Source organism: Aegilops tauschii, chromosome 2 (genome assembly GCF_002575655.3).
Source record: "Aegilops tauschii subsp. strangulata cultivar AL8/78 chromosome 2, Aet v6.0, whole genome shotgun sequence".
NCBI classification, from domain to species: domain Eukaryota; kingdom Viridiplantae; phylum Streptophyta; class Magnoliopsida; order Poales; family Poaceae; genus Aegilops; species Aegilops tauschii.
In genome coordinates, this window is record NC_053036.3 from 503270319 (window position 1) to 503291159 (window position 20841).

Genomic DNA, 20841 nt, shown 5'->3' on the forward strand with positions numbered 1-20841 from the left:
TAACCAGTCCATTCCTAAAATGACATCCAGTCCTTTACTTTCCAACACGATGAGATTCGCGTGGAATGGTAGTCCTTCGAACTCAATGACCACTCCCTGGCAGTAACCCTGAGCAATTTGCTTATTTCCGGGGGACTTGATGATCATAGATTTTTCCAAGGGGAGTATCGGAAAACCATGTTGCGAAACAAAACTCTTTGAAACGAACGAATGGGAAGCTCCAGAATCATACAAAACCGTGGCAGGTACTGTGTTGACAGGGAACGTACCGAGCACGATGTCTGGGGCATTCTGCGCTTCTTCCCTGGTCACATGGTTCAAGTGACCCTTCCTGTGGTTGTTGCTGGGATTGAAGTTGTTGCGCTTGGGGGCTGGATTGTTTCCACCATTGTTCGGCTTGGGTGCCGAGTCTCTTGTCTTCGGGCACTGTTTAGCATAATGCCTTGTTGACCACAAGCATAGCAGGTGACCCCTGGACGGTATGTGAACTCCTTGTCTCTGGCATGAAATTGTCCGACGGGTCTTGGCTCAGTAGCCGTGGATCTCCTCATGTCTGTCCTTGGGACCTCAGTCTTGCCTCGGTTGCTGCGGGCAAGAGTCGTCTTGTCCCTCTTCCGCTTGCGGATATCTTCCAGACTACGGCGCTCATTCTCCAGGGTGATGGCCTTGTCCACCAGCGTCTTAAAATCTGGAAAGGTGTGTACAATCAGTTGGCATCTTAATGCTGGTGCCAGGCCGTCCAGGAATTTTTCCATCTTCTTGCTTTCTGTCATGTGCTCGTCGTAGGCATAACGAGACAGTTGGGTAAACTGGCCGCTGTATTCTGTGACGGTCATGCCTCTTTGCTTCAGGTCATCAAACTCTCTCTTCTTGATCTTTAGGATGCTCCTGGGAATGTGTGCCCCACGGAAGCCTTCCTTGAATTCTTCCCAGGTGATGTTGTGTTCCCTGGGGTGCATGTTTAGGAAGTTTTCCCACCATGCTGCGGCTGCTCCAGTAAGGTAGTGTGGTGCATAAAGCACCTTCTCATGATCTGAGCATTGAGCGATAATCAGTTTCCTTTCAATCTCGCGAAGCCAATCATCGGCTTCCAGTGGCCTGTGGGTGTGAGCAAAAGTTGAGGGGCGAGTCTTCTGTAACTCAGATAACTTGGAATGTGGTTGATAGGGTTCATGGTGGTTTCCCATATTGATGACATGGTTCATCATCTCCTGGTGCTGTTGCTGGCTTTGCTCGAAGAGACGGCATACTTGAGATAGTGCCGCTTCGCTGTCCTGTTGGCTGGACTGACCCTGAGTGAAATTGTTGCTGGTCTGTGTTCCGTAAACTTCTTCTGGCTGATTGGGCATAGAGCGAGTCCAAGGGCGAGACATTTTTCCAGTCTGGGGTATCATTTGCAAAACCCATGAGAAAAACCGTGTAGCGCAGGAAAACCCTTGCAAAGGCAATAATCAAAAAGGCTTCAAGGTTTTCAAGAAACACAAATGATTTTCACGGAGAAGAAGTGCTTAACACCAATCTTACATGCGAAAGCAAACACAAGATACAGCACTCAGGTTGTGCGTACACAATCCTGACATGTTATTAAAAACTAACGTACTACTCCGGAAGGCAGCAAACACACCAATACAAACTAGCGTACAGATAAAAACAACACATCATACAAGCAGGCATAACACGCGGCTACTCGGTGCTCTCAGTCGGAGATGGTGAAGATCTCCTTCCCCTTGCCGATGGCAAGGCTCAGCGGTCCAGGAGAATCAACCTCCTCCTCTCTAGCTGGTTCCTGGCGTGCGACGCTGCGCTACGGTGATGGTGCGGGGGCGACTGGTGGTAGAGCGCGTGCGGCAGGCGGTGCGGCTCTGACTGGAGTAGGAGCGATGACTCGGTCGAACTCCTTAGTGGTAGGCAGACGGCGAGCAGTGGCCCAAACGGCCGGTGCATACGAGGCTGAAGACGAGACGAATGTCTGAGGCGGCGCCGTGTGGAGAAGCTCCTTCCTGCTGGCAGGACCGCCCCGGACTAAGTCCATGCGGGCAGCCACAAGATCATCTACGAGGTTGTCGAAAGACTCCTCCAGAGCCTTGAGATACTCCACAACCATCTCGATGGCTTCATCTCGCTCTCCCCGATGGCAGGCGAACGCATAGTGGCTGGTGTAAGGCACATGGCATGGGAGGTAGCGGTAGCGACGAGTCTTCATCGTAGGAAGGATGTCCCGAAGGCGAGCTATCGCCTCACGGGCAGCCATCTGCATGGCATGCCTCTCCGTAGGCATGGCCCTTCCCGTAAAACGGAAATGGCGAGCAGCAGATCGTCCTCCCCTGAATTGCACCACAGCCTGGTGCATAGACACGTCGTCACTGAGCTTGTGCTGATAGAGGGTGAACTCCGGGCGAGCTGCTGGCCCGATCGCGAGCTTGGTGATGGAGACGAGGAGCTTGACAAACCCCTCGGGCACGTTGGTGAACACTCGATTCTCACAGCTGCTGCCAGCCATCTACAAAAGTAGGCAAAAATTCTGAGTAGTCATGTCATAAATTTTATGATGACCAACAGAAAATAGCTACAATTGCAAAATGCTGAAGAAGCACTAAAGACGCTAATAACCGATTAGCGATCGCACCTAGTGGATTCCTACAGTCAGCCTGGCTCTGATACCAAGCTTGTCACGACCGGTTTTTCAATAAAATAATTATTGAGAAAACCAATCCCTGTTACGGACCAGCGAGGAAGAATTCCTTCTCACTGATAGACAATACATTGGTCACAGGAGAAAAATACCAGGAGTACTAAATATAATACAAAGTTGAGCAGAGACTGCCCAACAATTTATTACATGCACGCCGATAAAACAATACGGCGGATAGGGTGGCAAACTACTAACTCACGATAAAAACGGTGGTGGAAATATCATCGTGAAGCGAGTGACATGATTCCAGAATACTACAACTCTTCGAGCGTCGGAGTGAGGCTCGAGAAGACTTATTGCGGGTGGCGGAAGCGTAAACGATACAAGTGACCAATATCCGGGATCGCGCAGGACTGACTGGGACTCCTCTAGGCGTCGGACGCGCTATCAAACTCTTCATCCAAGAGATCGCCTTCGTCAACATCTGGCCAAATCAACAAGCTAGGTGAGTACTATGAAAGTACTCGCAAGACAGTTCGGACATAAGGTATAACAAATGCAAACATGAAGCACATGAATAAGTTAACCAGAGCGATCAGACATAGAGATAATAAATACTGGGTGCCAAGCGAGGGTCTGAATGACGCCTCGAGCGGAAACTGCAGAATAGTAATGCGGGTGCCAAACGAGTGTCTGAAAGACTCCTCGAGTGGAAAATGCGGAATAATAATACTGGTGCCAAACGAGTGTCTGAAAGACTCCTCGAGCGGAAAATGCGGAATAATAATACTGGTGCCAAACGAGTGTCTGAAAGACTCCTCGAGCGGAAAATGCGGAATAATAATACTGGTGCCAAACGAGTGTCTGAAAGACTCCTTGAGAGGAAAATGCGGAATAAAAATACAGGTGCCAAACGAGTGTCTGAAAGACTCCTCGAGAGGAAAATGCAGAATAATAATGCCACAGTCGGGCGTCGGGGCGACACCACATAAAGGGCTTATAACAGAAAGTAAAGACAGTGCATGCCGCAGTCGGACGTCTGAGCGACGTCACATAAAGGGCTTATATCACAACTCATTAATACAATAGCTCGGAGACATAAATTATCACAAGCATGAGACACAAAATAAAGTTAGTCCATCAACTGGAATAACAATAAATCTGAGATTTTACCGCTTGAGCTTGTTCACCGGGGGCAAGATTTTCACACGGATAGATTTGGATGTAAAGTCTACATTACTGATCATGGATACGATGATCTGGAAAGAATTGACTCTGCAGAGTTTGTACTTAACCACAGCCAACGGATTTCAGTAGTCACGGGGACTAGTTCCGTCTACGGTGTTCTGGAAGGAACACGTCTAACCAGTACACACCCAATTTAACCATCCGAAGCCAGGGATCACCCTCGGCAACATTCAGGAAAAACCCTGAGTCGGGGAGGCTACAACCTCGCGTAGCATGGGATCAAATTTCTATACGCGCGCTATAAGGGGGTGCCCCCCCTCTCGGTCCCAACCGGAAACACCCATGCCCCCTGACCGAATGACTGGCTTTAATCCTGGGCCAAGGTACCATCATCCCGGCCTCTCTGTTTGGTGTGTACACGGAAAGAGGTTACCAACTTACTAAACCGTATCCTGGCAATGAGACATGTGGTAGCACGGAAAGGGGAAGGGACGATAACACGGCTCCAACCATGTTAACGTCGGAAAAGTCGGATGACACAAGGCTGGCATGCTACAACAGTACCACCTTGCTGCCCTTCATGTCACCACATGATTAGGCCACCTCTCATCAGAGGTCATCGCAACTTTGGAACATGCGGGAAAAGATCGACAACGTGGCTCCAACCACGTTAACGTCGAAGAAAGTCGGATGACGCAAGGCTGGCATGCTACAACAGTACCACCTTGCTGCCCTTCATGTCACTACATGATTAGGCCACCTCTCATCAGAGGTCATCGCAACTTCGGAACAACCGGGTCATTGCCTTACAAGCAACGAGGTACTTAGCGACACTCACATGCCACGCACAAACTTTCACATGAACATGCAAAACATCTGCCATATCAAATGTTCAAACATGCTTGCCTGGTTCGGAGAAGTCGGAGTCTAGCTCGGCGAAGTTCGCGGCTCCGTCCCCTCTCCCGGAACCTGCGGCAATCACGAAACGGGGTACTAACGTGAAAACCAACACATGCACAGAAACTTTGCCAAATATTTTTCAAATAAATCCCATAAAAAAACTAGACAAAATTTGGAGATTGACAGAAAAAGAATCACTCAAAAATACCTTTTTATTAAAAAGTTATAAAGGTTTTTGTCCAGGGACCTTTCTGTAATTGAGGCGCGGGTCAGAACGGGTGATGCAAGGAGAAGCTACTGGCAAGAGAATGGGGGCTGCGGAGCACACACGGGGGCGAATCGGGCTGGATCCCATGGCGGGTCGCGGCGGCCGGAGTCGAGGAAGGAGACCCCCTCGCGGCTCTTCCAGTGGCTGGGCGTGCTCTAGGGGAAGTGTAGGGCTGGTGGGTGCTCGAGTTGAAGCTCGGGGCCCCTATTTATAGGCAGATCGACGGGGTGGCCGTGAACGGAGAATCTCCGGCGAGCGATTACGGCGGAGTAGTGGGTTGGCAGAGGGTTTGAGCGGTCGGGCAGCATCAGTGGATGTTCCGGGACTCGTTTTGCAGCTGAACGGGGTTGGTCTTGGCATAATGGCGTCTGTCCACGGTGAGGTGACCGCACGGGCTCAACAGCGGCAGAGAGCGCGCTCCGCGCCCTGGGGTTCACGACGAGAGTGGCAGCGCATTCGGGGGAGTGGACGGCCACGCGGCGGGCTCCGGTGGTTTGGGCGGCGCTGGGTGGAGTCGGCGGCGCCGTGTCTCCCGCTGGCGTCCGCAAAGCCGCCGCCGGCGTCGGTCACGGGGCGGCGCACCTTCTGCTGCTCGTCGCCGACGCCCGCAAGATGCCAGGCACTCGTGCGGTGCAGGAACGAGAGGGCGAGGACGAGGAGCAAGGCGACGCGAGGGTACTGGCGAGATCGACGCCCGTTTCTGAAGAAAACGACAGCAGCCACTTGACTGAACTCTGAACTTACTGAATCTTGACAGTGACCAAGCATTGCAGGTGTTCGACAGTAGGTTTTGGTAAAGAGATAAATTTTTCTGGAGCTGTAACTTGGTGAGATGATCACTCAAAGCACCCAGGGGCTGCATGAATTTACTTGGAATTTTTGGAGAAGGTTTTGAATGAATTTCACCAAATTTGGCAAATCTGGTCCAAACTTGCAGCTGATGTAGTTTGAAAATTTTGAACTGGAGACCAGTGGATCTTCCTGGTCTAGGTTGAGGGTTCAAAGGACTAGGAGGGGAAAGAAGTTTGGGGCCAAAAATCAAAACAGAAAAAGGAGTTCCCTTGTAAATCTCCAAGAGGTAGAATAGAAGGCAGAAAATATTTGAATGAAATTTGAATGGAAATAAATACATGGGGAGGTTCAACTTGCTGGATTTGATGCAAATCATGATCCAGAGGTGAGGGAAGGGTTAGGAGAGAGGGTTTGCACTAATGCCATGGCAAGAAGGAATAGTTGAAAGTGGCAAAGGACTTTCCAAAAGCCATAGTGCATTCTCAAAAAGGATTTTCAAAGGTTATTTTCCCAAATGAAAACCATTTTGTCTTGAGTCCAAAAGGAAAGCAAGAACTCCCAAGACCAAAGGAAGATCTTGGGTGGATCCAAACAAAACTTTTGCCATAAGGAAAAAAATATTTGAGAGTGAGAGTTCTCTTGAAGAAAATTTTTAAATCACTCCTTTCAAGTCAAATAAAATCATTTGAAAAATCCAAATAAAAACTTGGGTGTCACACGGTGCGAAGCCCCGGCTCATGTGATCCGCAAATATTACCACCTCCCCGTCCCTTGGCTGTGGTCTCTCCTCTGACGGGTCAGGGGCGCGGTAAGACATGACGTCCTTCTTGGGCAGGTAACCCGTTTTCACAAAGTCTGCTAAGGTTTCGTCAGTGACGTTGGACCTCATCCAGTTTCACGTGATGGGTGCTTTGGGAGGCATGGTGAAAGTCGGAAGCCTATGATAAAAGGAAATGTCCGGTTTAATTATAAGCCGGAGGAAGTTTACAGTTCAATGTTTAAAGTGGTGGCTTATGAAAGGGGCCTATTGACATATAGCTAAATGCATCGGGTTATCTAAGCCGCTGGTGGTACTAAGAGTAATTCAGTTGTCTACAGCTTTATCATAAATGAGCCAGAAAATTTTACAGCGCGTGGCTTTCTTTGAGCCGGAAATGTAAGCCGCCATAGCTCAACAGATGTAGTTTTTTACTAAGTGTGGTGAAAACAAGTTTCACAGATCACAGTGAATATTTTGGATCAAAATGGTCGACTAAAAGGAAAGGTTTCTAGACCTAAAGCTAGTACAGATGAGTTCATAAGTTCTAAACGAAGCTTCTGTACAAAGAAAGGGGATCTATTTGCATTTGAAATGGGTGCAAAACAGCTACCGCGTCAGTTTTATGCCGTCTTAAGATCAAGAAGGGGCGGTGGTGGTGAAATCTATGAAGAGTTCATGACGAACAGCGAAGAACACCGACGAACTCGAAAATCTTAATGCAGATCTGTTCTACGAAGAGGAAGGAACTTACAGATGCAAGTGTGCTGCGAGGGTTCGCCGCGGTTTTCTGGACGGTTCAGGGTGATGCAGCGGCCAAGGTCGATGAGGATGCGGAGCTCTGCTGCGGTGGCGGCGGCGGCGGAGCTCGAGCAGCACGAGAGTAGCAAGAGGAAGAGGACGACAGAAGGGGGAGAATAGAAAAGACCCGAGGGTCGGGCTATTTATAAGGCCAGACTCATAAGTGGGCGCGAGAAACAAGGAGGCCACGGCGCGGTTATCTCGCCATAAAACGCCTCGATTCTCGGGATAGCAGTAAAGATAAAGATCCGTTGCGGATATGGTAGAGTAAAAAATGGACTTAATGGTAGATGACGTCACGGCGGATTACCCGGAATCCAGAGGATGACGTCACGCCGGGTTATGGTCTTCACACAATTGTAAGCCGGAGATTTTCTGTCGAAAGAATTGAAGATTGACATGAGCCGGCTCAAATCAATCTGGGGCCTAATGTTGAGGATATAAACCTTAGAGTCACCCGCCCGGTGGGGCCGGGTTACTCATAAGCGTCATCACTTGAAGCCCGGCGCCAAGCTTGAAGACGGTGGGCCAAGGATGGGCTAAGACCCGGAGATGGCTTGAGGCCCGTAGTTACAACCATCATTATGGTAGAACTTGTAGTGTAAGGCAAGAATAGTTGAGAGTCCGAGCCGGGCACTCTTATAAGCCGGCCGGGACTCTGAGAGCTGCTGGGCGTCAACCTCTCTATATAAAGGGACGACCCGGCAGCGGTTTAGGGGAAGAAAGATTTCGCCAAGAGCCAGGCATAGCAGTTAAGCTCCGTGGTCATCGAAACCCTAATCAATACCACCTCAACTGTACGTAGGCTTTTACCTTCACCGTAAGGGGCCGAACCAGTATAAACCCTCGTGTCCCTTGTCCCGTTTAACCCCTTCAAGCTTCCTAGCGGCGATGGCTCCACGATTAAGTCCTAGCTTGAGGAGATCTGCCGTGACAATTCCACGACAAATGGAGAGGAGGTTGGAGGGGTATAGATAGCCTCCACACAAAATTTAACCGTTACACACAAAAGAGCCAACTCGGTCAAACCGAATAGATGAACTCGGTGAGACCGATTCAGTTCAAAATGTGAACGCTAGATTTTTCGGTGGGACCGACATGATCAACTCGGTGGGAACGATGAGCTAGGGTTAGGGCAAAACTTAATCTCGGTTTGACCGATTACTTCAACTCGGTGAGACCGATTTTAGTAACAAGCAAATTGGGAGTTGGTCAGGCAAACTCGCTGGGATCGATCGCTCCTTTCGGTGATACCGAAACGTTATGAAAGAGAAACAGAGTGTTTTCACTGCGAACTTGGTGGGACCGGTCACTCATTTCGGTGAGACCGAAATGTTATGAAGGGAAATAGAGAGTTTGCAGTCCCATCTCAGTGAGACCGAGATCCCTATCGGTGAGACCGAACTGATTAGGGTTTCTGGCTATGGCTATGTCAAGTGAACTCGGTGGCGCCGGATGAATCAAATCGGTGGGGCCGAGTTTGACTTTAGGTTTAGGACATATTTGGATTTGAGAAAATGGTTGAGGGCTTTTGAGCATATCACTAAGCATTTTGAGCAAGTAGACCATTAAGCAACACCTCATCCCCTTTCAATAGTATTGGATTTCCTATGAACTCAATGTGATCTTGGATCACTAAAATAGAAATGAGAGTCTTGAGCCTTTGCCACTATTTGTCCTTAGCATTTTGAGGGGTCCACATCTCTAGTCCATGCCATGCCAATCGTTGAACTTTCTGAAATAATCATCTTGAAAGGATATTAGTTCAATGAGCCATATGTTGTTATGAATTACCAAAACCACCCAGGGATTAGTTGCACTTTCAATCTCCCCCTTTTTGGTAATTGATGACAACATATAGATCAAAGCTTCGAGAAATGATAATAATAATGAAATATATCGTTGCTTTGAGAAGTATGTGATAAGCAAGAGCTCCCCCTAAATTTGTGCATTATTTATGATTTTCTTTTGAATGCAAATGCACAATCGATTAGGATCATGGGTTACTCTTCCATGTCACATACATCTTGGTGGAGCGCTCAAAATGATAGAATGAAAAATAATATGCACTCATCACCAAGACAAATATGATTGATCATACACAAATGATAAGATAGCATCATTCAAGCACATGTAATAAAGCATAATATGATCAACCACATGATCATAAAAGTATCTCACACACAAGCACAAACATTGTAGCAAACACAAGCAAATAAGTAGCAAGAGAGACAAAGAAGAACCAAGACACACACTCTCTCTCGAAGCCTATGATCTATACACTTTCTCCCCCTTTGGCAATAAGTTACCAAAAATCTCGAAAATGCATAGTACTATAGACACTCTAAGCACGATCTCCGGGAGCTCCGGAGTGCGAAGACGGCGTGGAGAGAACAACATCTGCAAAGACTTCGACTGATGTCTGAGGAATTGGAGGGGCAACTGAGGTTGTGGCTGCAGGCGCTGATGTTGTGGCCCTTGTGTCAGTGACTGGCATAGTTGCAGACCTTTGTGCTCTAGGCACCCTCTGATAACCATATGTTGTAGTTCTTCCTCTCCTCTCCTCTGCTTCTTCTTGGAGTTGCTCAACTGAAGTCTGAATTTCTGTGACCTTCAAGTCTAGATCATAAAACTTAGTCTCAATGATTCTCTCAAGACTTTCTTGGGTTTGAGTCAGGGTGGTTAGTCCTTTCTCAATCCTCACTGTAGCTTCGAGCAGATAGCTAAGCTGGTCCTGCTTGATCTTGAGGTTTGCAGCTGAGGCATCTGGAATCTTTGAAGCCTTTTCTGCCATAGCCTTCTCTCTCTTCTCTTGAGCCTAAACAGAAGTAGGATGTGAAGCATCCATGACAACTGTGTTATCCTCAAAATCTGGCCTCAAGGGAAGATGCTCTCTATCTAGAAAATATGTGCATGTGCCCATCTTGGAATTAATGAGCATTCAAATGTGTGGAGCATAGCCACATGATCTCTTCTGATCAGCTGCAGCCCTCTTAATAGTCTCAACTATCAAGGTCATCACCTTGAACTTCTCTGGCACATCAAGCATATGCAGCAAGTTAACTGAATGCCCTCTGATCATCCTATGATCTCCAGACTTGGGCAGCAGAGTGTGCCTCACTATAGTGTTGATAGTGGTCAGTCCTGGTAGCAAATTGTAGATTGACCCAAACTTGTGAGTCTCCAAGGCATCATCTGGTATCTCCTTGTACATGTGTGCCATGGAGTTGTGGTCCTTCCTGGGCTTAGCATACACATCAGTGTCATTCTCTCCTTCTTCAGGAGCATGGATCAACTCAGCCCACTCAGCAATGGAAGATTGGTACCTTGTACCCTATGTCATCCAGACAATCCTGCCATCAGGATAAAAATGAGTTGTAGAGTAGAACTGCATCACCATCTCATCATTCCATTTGGTCAGTTTCTGACCCATAAAAGCATCAACTCCATTCATTCTGAAGCTCTCATGAACTCTAGGAAAGTGGTCTTCATTGTCATTAATGAAATTCCAATCAACCCATTTCATGTCACTGAAGATACAAGGCAGAAGACCCCCCCCCCCCATGTCCGGACAGGACTCTCCTATGCGTGGATGGCAAGATTGGTGTCTGGATATGTAATTTCCTTCCTCTGGGAACCGACTCTATACAACCCTAGACCCCTCCGGTGTGTATATAAACCAGAGGTTAATCCGTAGAGGTCTTCATAATTCACATAGGCTAGACATCTAGGGTTTAGCCATTACGATCTCGAGGTAGATCAACTCTTGTAACCCATATACTCATCAAAGACAATCAAGCATGAAGTAGGGTTTTACCTCCATTAAGAGGGCCCGAACCTGGGTAAACACCGGGTCCCCTTTGTCTCCTGTTACCTTCGATCCTCAAACACATAGTTCGAGACCTCCTACCCGAGATCGGTCGGTTTTGACACCGACATTGGTGCTTTCATTGAGAGTTCCACTGTGTGATCGGCAGAAGGTTCGATGGATCGCTCAATCATCGACAACGATGCTATTTCTGGGAACACTTTTCTCCCTGGTCAACTTTTTGTGTTTGGCAGCTTCGCTCTACGTGCCAATTCAGTTGGTCACCTTGAACAGATTGATAGCTACGCCCTGGTCATCAGATCAGGTTCAGAAGCCTAAACTATGTCACTGATATCCCAGGAGACTTGATCTTCGAAGGGTTCACGGCCTCGCCCGCTATTGCTCATCTGCAAGAAGGAAACCCGTCGGATCCACTATCTGGCACTGTTCAGGGATCAACTATCGTCCCTGCCCTGGCCTTAGATCCAGAGCAGACCACCTTGTCCGAAGACGGGAGTATTAACCCCACCGGACTACCCCTACTATGGAGATCCTTGCGGGAGACCGAGAGGCGGCCATATTATTGGCGGACCAGAACTCAAATAGGGTTCTCCCTGTCATCGAAAAGCCGAACTCTCCTCCGGATGTCAACTCCGAACTCTCGAGGTCTGTGTCCATTGGGCATGGACAAGCAGCGTTTATGAGGCCTTGCCCCGTAGATCCTCAGTCCCCAGTCCAGTTTTCACTTCTAAGCGAAGCTCTGGACTTAATGCGATCTCTCGCCATCACCGAAGCGTCGCTTCCGAACTACGCCCAGCCCAAACTAGGGGCTGAGTGCGGGGAATTTTGTGTCCCACCCACCACCCACTTGGTAGCCACTTTCGAGGACTTAACCGACATGCTAGACTACGCCTCCGAAGACATCGACGATATGGACGACGATGCCGGAGCCGACTCAGGCCACAATCCGCCTATCACCGAGTGTTGGACGGCCACCTCCACATATGACGTGTATATGGTAGATACACCTAAAAAGGACGACGATGACGGTAGGCAAGACCCGATTGAGGACAAACCCGTCGAAGCACCATCAAAACACCGACGTCAGCGGCGCTGCTCAAAATCACGTCGTGAAAAGGAAAGCAATACTAGCACCGGAGACAATAACACTCCGGATGACGTCGAACACCTCGAAGACCCTGTCGAGCCTGTATCCGAGCAGGATGAATGGGAGGAGGGACAAGTCAACCCCGACGAACCTGTCGGGAATGAGGATTCATAAGATAGTAACTATCTACCGGTCTCCGAGGAGGATGTCAGCCCTGGCAATGAAGATTTCATCGTGCCAGAGGAACCCCTCGAGCAAGAGCGCTTCAAGCAATAGCTAATCGCCACTGCGAGGAGCCTTAAAAAGAAACAGCAACAGCTACAAGCCAAACAGGATACGCTCAATGACAGATGGACCAATGTCCTGGCTCCTGAAGAATACGGCCTCGAGCGCCCAACAAAGAGTTATCCGAAGCGTCGGCTACTACCACAATTTGACGACGAGGAACTTGAGCCAATACCATCAAGATATAATCATGTCGACGAACCAGACCGACCACCACGTGGACGGGACAAAGCGGCTACCTATGCCGAACACCAGCCCGCGCCACCTCGCTGTCATGGCAAAGAGGTAGCGGCTCCGGGCTACACCTATGACTTACGTCATGACCTGGACAATAGAGCCGGTCAGACTAGATCAATCTACGGATCAAGGGGACGTGTTTCAACAAGAGACGATGGCCATCAAGCTTGGCGTGACAAGCATAATCAAACCCGGGCTGAAAACCGAACACGGATGTCATCCAAACTCCATCGTCATGTTGCCCGATACAGAGGCGCCGCACACCCACTACTAGGGAAAACCTTATACACAGAATCTTAGCAGCAGCGCGCTTTAAAAATAGATGCTACTGCTAATTAGCAGTAGCGAGCTTCAGTAAACAGCGCTACTAATAGCTCAGTAGCAGTAGCGCTCTAGGTGAAACGAGCGCTACTACTATAATTGCCACGGCATTGCCTCCAGGCTAGATATAGTAGTAGCACCCTCCCCACGGACGCGCTACTGCTAAAGTTGTTAGTAGCAGCGTTTTTCTTCAAAACTCGTTGCTGCTAAGTATCACCGCAACTAATTGAGTTTAGTCCCATACTGCTAAGCGAACAAGGTGTTTACCACCTTAAATATGTTACTTCTGAAACTATCTCGAGCACTTGGTCTTCATTGAACTATATGTGTAGGATTTGTGGCTGCAATATGAATCCTCGCATGTACCTATACAGGTACAGTGAGGATTCATGTTGACTATTTAGATTCTACACAAAAAGATCAATGATGACCAATGTATATTTTTGATGTTTTTACATTGCTTAGACTTATAACGTTTTTCCAGGACAAAGCGTTACTGATATTGGGATGAACAGAAGAAATAACTGCTTCCATTAGCAGTAGAGTTTTTCCCTAAAACGCGCTATAGCTAAGTTAGCTATAGCGCGTTTCCTTATAAGCGCTACTGCTAGTCCGACTTGACCACCCGCGGGCTGAAAATTTTGCTAAGTCCTCCTTTCCCCCCTGTTCCCCACTCCTCTATCGCCGCCGCCCGAGCCTGAGCCTGCCCTCACCACCGCCGCCCGAGCCCGCCCTCAACCTCACCGCCGCCGCTCTCGACCTCACCGTCGCCGCCCTCGACCTCACCGCCGCCGCCCGAGGCCGCCCAACCGCCCCCCGACCCTGAGCCCGCCCTCGCCGCCCCTACCTCCGTCGCCGAGCACCTCCCCGCCACCGTCTCTCCCCTCTGTGTAAGCCCCCACCCCCTCTCTCTGCTTAGTTAGTAGATGTTTTTAGTAGTAGTAGATGTTAATTTAGGGTTCATAGATAATGATTTTTAGTAGTAGTAGTCTAGTAGATGTTAATTAGTAGTAGTGATGGTAAACTAGTTGTATAATTAGTAGTAGTAGATGTAGTAGTAGATGTTAGTTAGTATTAGTAGATGTTAAGTAGTAGTAGATAATGATTTTTAGTAGTAGTAGATGTTAATTAGTAGTAGTAGATGTTAACTAGGGCAGTATGGTTAATAGTAGATGTTTTTTAGTTGAACTAGTTTAGTAAGTAAATTAATAAACTAGTTGAACTAGTTGAATTACTAGAACTACTTTATTTTTAGTAAGAACTAGTTTTTTTTCTATTTATAGTAAGTTTATATTTAGTAAGAACTAGTTGAATTAATAGAACTAGTTGAACATGTCATATTTGTTGTTATTTTTTTAGTTTAAGCAATTATTCGGGATGTATTAGCTAGCGATAACTGCATGTTCAGGTTACACCTCCGAGTGGCCTATGATTAATTTCCGTTCCGGCAAATTTCAGGCGCTCGATATGTCCTTTTTTAGCAAAGGTCATGCAGGATTTTTCCGTGAATTCTGGCATGACTTGTGCTAGAATATGTAGGAAATATCGAGTGGCCTGGATTTTCTCGGAAAATAATGATCTAATTTAGGTTTTTTAGTACATATATTTAATTGTACAAGTTTAATCTTCGAATTATGAACGTAGGAAATGTCGTACTCGGACAACGAAAGTCTCCCGGGGGAGTGCAGCTGGTGCCATGACGATCGAGGTCTGTGCGACAGGTGCCCTCACCTGGACGAAGATCGGCGCTTCAGCATTAAGCTGGAGGAGACCTTCGATGTTGAAACGGTACGCAACGACAACAAGTGTTTTTTTCGTAATTAAGCACGACTTCAACTATTTCAACGTCTAATTTTCATCTTTTACAATTCGACTAGCTTATCCCATGCCATGCAAGACGCTATGTCTTGGAGAGGATGGGTTTTGAAGACCATGAAAATTTTGAAACAAAGAAAATACACCTAAGGACCCATCATGATATGGATTTTGAAGTAAATCTGTACAATTCTCAGAGCGTAACCCATTTTGGTTGCCAAAATTGGGAAGCACTTTGCAAAATGTATGGTTTTTATGAGGGTATGATTGTCACCATGGATCTTGGTGATCCTGACATCGAGAAAAACAATATGGACATTTGGGTCCTTGTTGATACGCTTCCCATTCTACCGCTATGTGAGTTTCTCAAACATAGTTATTAACTAATTTATATTTTTTATTTCAAAATAGTTGACAGCTTATTTCCATTGACAGCTTATTTTCATTGTTCGAACAATGTGCAAAAGATGGTAGACAAAACCCACTACACCGATGGCTCCGAATTAACTTATAAGGAGAAAAATCATCTGATGGCATTTTGTACTGATCTTGAGAATTACAATACCTATTATCGAACTCCTCCAAATTATGGTGAATACATGCCATTAGTGCACGTGTTGAACCATGGTAACTTCTATGGAGATACCCTGGTAAGATTTTTTACTATTACGACACCCGTGCATCTTTTGCATACTTCTAAAACTAGTACATCATTGCTAACTACGAAGTTATTACTTTTTTCCAATAGAAAATCCCGATGGATTGTGTGCCTCATCTGATGTATCAGAATGGTCGTCTTGATGTTCTGAACATACAGCCAGGTCATCCTATGGATCTCACCTGTGCATATTGGATTTGTAAAACCGGTGAACACATGCTAATCAAAGAATGGAAAAAATGATTGGACATTCATAAGGAGGTTCTTGGAAGCAACATTAAGCAAAAGGCAAGAATTGGAGACAGGATAATCTCCATTCTCCATAATGGAGAGTCAGGGGCTATCTTGTTTTTTTTCTATTTTACCTTAGAGAATATAGTAGGTCCTAAGAGAATGTAGTAGGTCCTATGAGGTACAATATGTTTATTATGTGGTACAATGTGTTAGAGTTTATTATGACTAGTGACCAACTTGCTATGTGATGTCTCATTGATGAAAACGATGATCATGAGGAGGTTTTATATGACAATGATGTATTATGATGATAAGTGTTAATGATATGATGATGATGATATTTATTATATCATTGCATGAAAGAACCGCGGATTAGTTTCAAGTGGATGTACATCCACTTGAAACTAGTCCACGGTTCTTTCACCCAGTGATGTAATAACTCATTATGATGTAAAAACAATCTCTAAATTGCTGCTGTATGAAAACTTGTATAGAGGTGTATGAATACAACATGAAATAAAAAGAAATAAAATACGGAATAATAGTAGTAGCGCGGGCTGGGAGAAGCTCTACTCGTAATTACCAGTAGCGCTGTTTGGAGAAAGCGCTGCTACTAAGTCGGTATGGCAGTAGCGTGGGTTACCCCATGCTACTGCTAACCTTTAGCTGTAGCGCCGTACCAGTAGCGCCCCTGCCCGCGCTACTGATAGGCCTAAAACCCGCGCTGCTGCTAGGCTTTTCCCTAGTAGTGACCCCTCGTGCTTTACCGATGAGGTAATGCAGCACAAATTTCCAGAAGGGTTTAAACCCGTAAACATTGAACGACAGATCCCGCGGTATGGATTGAAGATTTTCTCCTCCATATTCATATGGCTCGCGGCGACGACCTCCACACCATCAAGTACCTCCCCCTAAAACTAAAGGGACCAGCACGACACTAGTTAAATAGTCTGCCAGAGAAATCTATTGGCAGCTGGGAAGATTTGGAGGATGCCTTTCAACACAACTTCCAAGGTACTTATGTCCGGCCACCGGACGCCGACGAGCTTAGTCACATAGTCCAGCAACCCGGAGAGTCAGCCCGCAAACTCTGGTCTCGGTTCTTAATCAAAAAGAAACAAATTGTCGACTGTCCGGACGCCAAAGCCCTAGCGGCCTTTAAACATAGCGACCACGATGAATGGCTCGCCCGACACCTCGGTCAAGAAAAGCCGAAGTCTATGGCAGCTTTTACCGCACTCATGACCCGCTTCTGCGCGGGAGAGGATAGCTGGCTAGCTCATAGAAGCAACAATACCAGCGACCCGGGCACCTCCGAAGCTAGGGATGGCAACGGACGGCCACGACGTAACAAACTAAGCGTTGGAACAACAATGAAGAAACCGAGGATACAACAGTCAATGCCAGATTCAGTGGCTCTAAACTCGGTCAACGGAAGAAGCCATTCAAAGGAAATAGAGACGGTCCATCTAATTTGGACAAAATACTCGACCGGCCTTGCCAGATTCATGGCACCCCTGACAAGCTTGCCAACCATTCCAATAGAAATTGTTGGGTTTTTAAACAGGCCGATAAGCTAAATACCGAACAGAAGGGGGAAGGGCCGCCAAGCGAGGACGATGATGAGCCCCGCCCACCGAACACACGAGGATAGAAGAAATTTCCCCCTGAGGTGAAAACAGTGAATATGATATATGTCACGCATATGCCCAAGAGGGAGCGCAAGCACGCATTAAGGGACGTCTACGCCGTAGAGTCTGTCGCCCCAAAATTCAACCCATGGTCGGCTTGCCCGATCACCTTCGATCGCAGGGACCAACCGACCAGTATCCGTCACGGAGGTTCGGCAGCCCTGGTCCTCGATCCAATCATTCATGGATACCATCTCACTTGAGTCCTTATGGACAATGACAGCAGTCTTAACCTGATCTATCAAGACACTGTTCGCAAAATGGGTATTGACCCGTCAAGAATCAAACCTAGTAACACCACCTTTAAAGGGGTGATTCCCGGCGTAGAGGCCCGCTGCACAGGTTTGTTAACATTGGAAGTTGTCTTCGACTTGCCGGATAACTTCCGAAGCGAAGACTTGATCTTCGACATTGTCCCTTTTCGCAGTGGTTATCACGCATTGCTCGGACGAACTACCTTCGCCCGGTTCAATGCAGTGCCGCACTATGCTTACCTAAAGATCAAAATGCCTGGACCACATGGCCTTATCACAGTCAATGGAAACATGGAGCACTCCCTTCATACTGAGCAGCACACCACGGCCCTTGCGGCCGAGGCGCAGAGCGGCCTCAACAAGCCAATACTTCATCGGCCATCAAGACCCCGGACACTGCTAAACGAGTCCGACCTACCCTACAGAATGACAGCTCGGTGGATCCAAAGCTAATCTAGCAGTTTCGCCTCCGCCGATCGCCCCACACAATTGCGGCATATGTATCGTGTGTGCATAATTACGCACTCAAAATACCCTGGGTAACGACGGAGGCACACTGCGGATAAGGTCTATAGTACTGCTTGACCCTATTTGACCGTAAACTTCCTTCTTTTCTCCCTCATACTATAGGTTCATTAAAACCTACCTATCCTATGGTCATGCAATGGCTCTTGACGAGCCCCTTTCGTATAAACGACAACTGACCACTCCTCTCAAAGGATTTTTACCAAGGAGAAACAACGCAGACGTGCGGCAGGGCATCAATGGGATCTTCAAGACTACCTCTTCTCTTAAGCCCTGTATACAGCTTCCCTTGTGCAAATTCTCGGCATATAAAATAGCCTGGATGTTTATGGCATTATCTGTAATAGCATGTTTTAACGTATTAGTCAGAGTATAAAGGAAATAGTTTATTGCCCCTGTTCGGCATTGGTTTATTTTACCACCTGTATTCCCTCCTTACTTCAGATTGCCAGATATACTTTGGCCCGTCCTAAATACCGAGGGCTCTATTCGGCCACATATATTTTCAAAAGTCCGAACACTTCTAGGGTCTCGTTCGGTGTCCCGAATATTGCGTTATATGCATCAGCTCTGAATCATGTCTTTGGTCAATAGTTGGGTTGCCCGGCTCCTGTGATTACCACCTTACGTTCCGCTAGTTCGGCTAAGGTAGTAAAGGGACAACTACTGCGATTGTGTTTCTGGTTCATCCGGATAAACACCTCAGTAGAGAAAGCCGAAAACTGACTATCATGATATGGCGAGAGCTGGTCGGCGATTCGGCGACGTGCTACAAATCTTCTGCGATCTTACTCCGTACTACACGAAGGGCTGCCCTTTTTTAGTCATGCGCTTAAGGCATCCTAGTTCGGATGGCCGTATACGCACCAGGGGCTAGTACTTAGCACCACCGTCTAACTCCTATGGCTAAGTGAAAGTAGTAAAGCCGCATAGTCCGATTGCCTGGTTCGCTGCACAGACACCTCCTTTACGGACCAAAGCGTTGGGTCAAGTGTGATCATGCGCTACCGCGAACACCCATGTAGCATATACGTGGGGGTTGAAGCCGATGACCGGCAAACTTTCAGAATTGAAACGGCCGCACAGGAGGAAAATAATTTCAGGTAAAGGCATAAATATATTACAAGCCTTGGTTCATAAAACAAAGTCTGGACAATCCTGATACATTCACTCAAACACGACATCCTTTGAGCACTGGCCCTCTACTATTCGGGCACCCTCCAGGACAACGTCAAAGTACCTCTCCGGCTTGCAGTGGTCCTTGCCTTCGGGCGGGCCTTCGGTTGCCACGACGGCGGCCTTCATCTTCGGCCAATGCATCTTGACACGGGCAAAGGCCATCCGCGCACCCTCTATGCACGCCAAGCACTTCACAGCTTCAACTCAGGGCAGCGCATCGACGAGCTGCTTTACTAGGCCGAAGTAGCTGCTCGGAATGGGCTCGGCTGACCAAAGCCGGACTATGATGTCCTTCGTGGCTAAACCGTATATCTGATGCAGATCCGCCAGTTGCTTCATCTAGTTGTTGAATAGCATCGGGTGCTCCGGTGCCAAGAACTATGACCAAAATAGCTTCTTCGTCGAGTTCCCCTCCTGGGCTCGGAAGAATTGCGCGGCGTCGGCGACACTCCTCGAGAGATCCGCAAAAACGTCTGGAGAACTCCATAGTCGAGTGAGCAAGGCATATATTTTAACCCCAAATATAATCTACAAGAGAAAGGGCTTACCAGCCGCTATCTATTCGGCCTGCCGGATCTCCTCCCGAGCACTCCAGAACTCGGTCCACGCCTCTTTGGCCTCTTGGATGGCTTTGGCAAGTTTGTCCACTTGGGCCGTACTCTTCCCCTCCAAGGCCTCGCACTTGCCGATGGCGTCCTTCAGCTCTTGTTCCACCTCAGCCATCCTCTCCTCGTGTTGGCGGCAGGCGACCTGTTCGGTCTTCAGTTTTGCAGCCACTTTGTCAGCGACTGCTTTACTCGCCATCGCCTTCTCCTTGGCCTGCGCAAGGGCACTCTTGAGGGTCTCGACCTCGGCCGCGCTACCTGCACTCATAATTACAATAGTACATGAGTTACCCTTTGAATTTGCATATCACTTCAGATGTATGATCATCCTCTTTTAAAAAAACATACACACATACCTTGCGCCTCATTGAACCGCTTGTTAACGCGGTCGATCTCATCATCAGCCAGCTTCATTCTCCGATTGAGGTCAGAAATTTCAGCAGCTGCTCCTGTCGCAATTTCCCGATTTCGAAATGTTGCAAAGCCTGGGGAGTTTTCCAGTAATTCTAGAGACATGTTTGAAATTTTGGGTCTTTTTTTGTTACAATTGTCTATCTCCTTCGCTTGTAGTAGGTTGGACCAAAATCCAGCTGAGAGAGGGCAGCCTTTAGAAGCAACAGGTTGGGAAACCAAGAGAAGGATTCGTGTTTCTTATCTTCTTCCCGGCACAAAAATAGGGATTAGCATTATTGACCCCATGAGAAAGCACTAACACCTTCCTCATCGGGGCTCCCCGCATTGGGAAAAGGCTTCCGCAACAGGAAACCGGCTACTAGTTAGGAA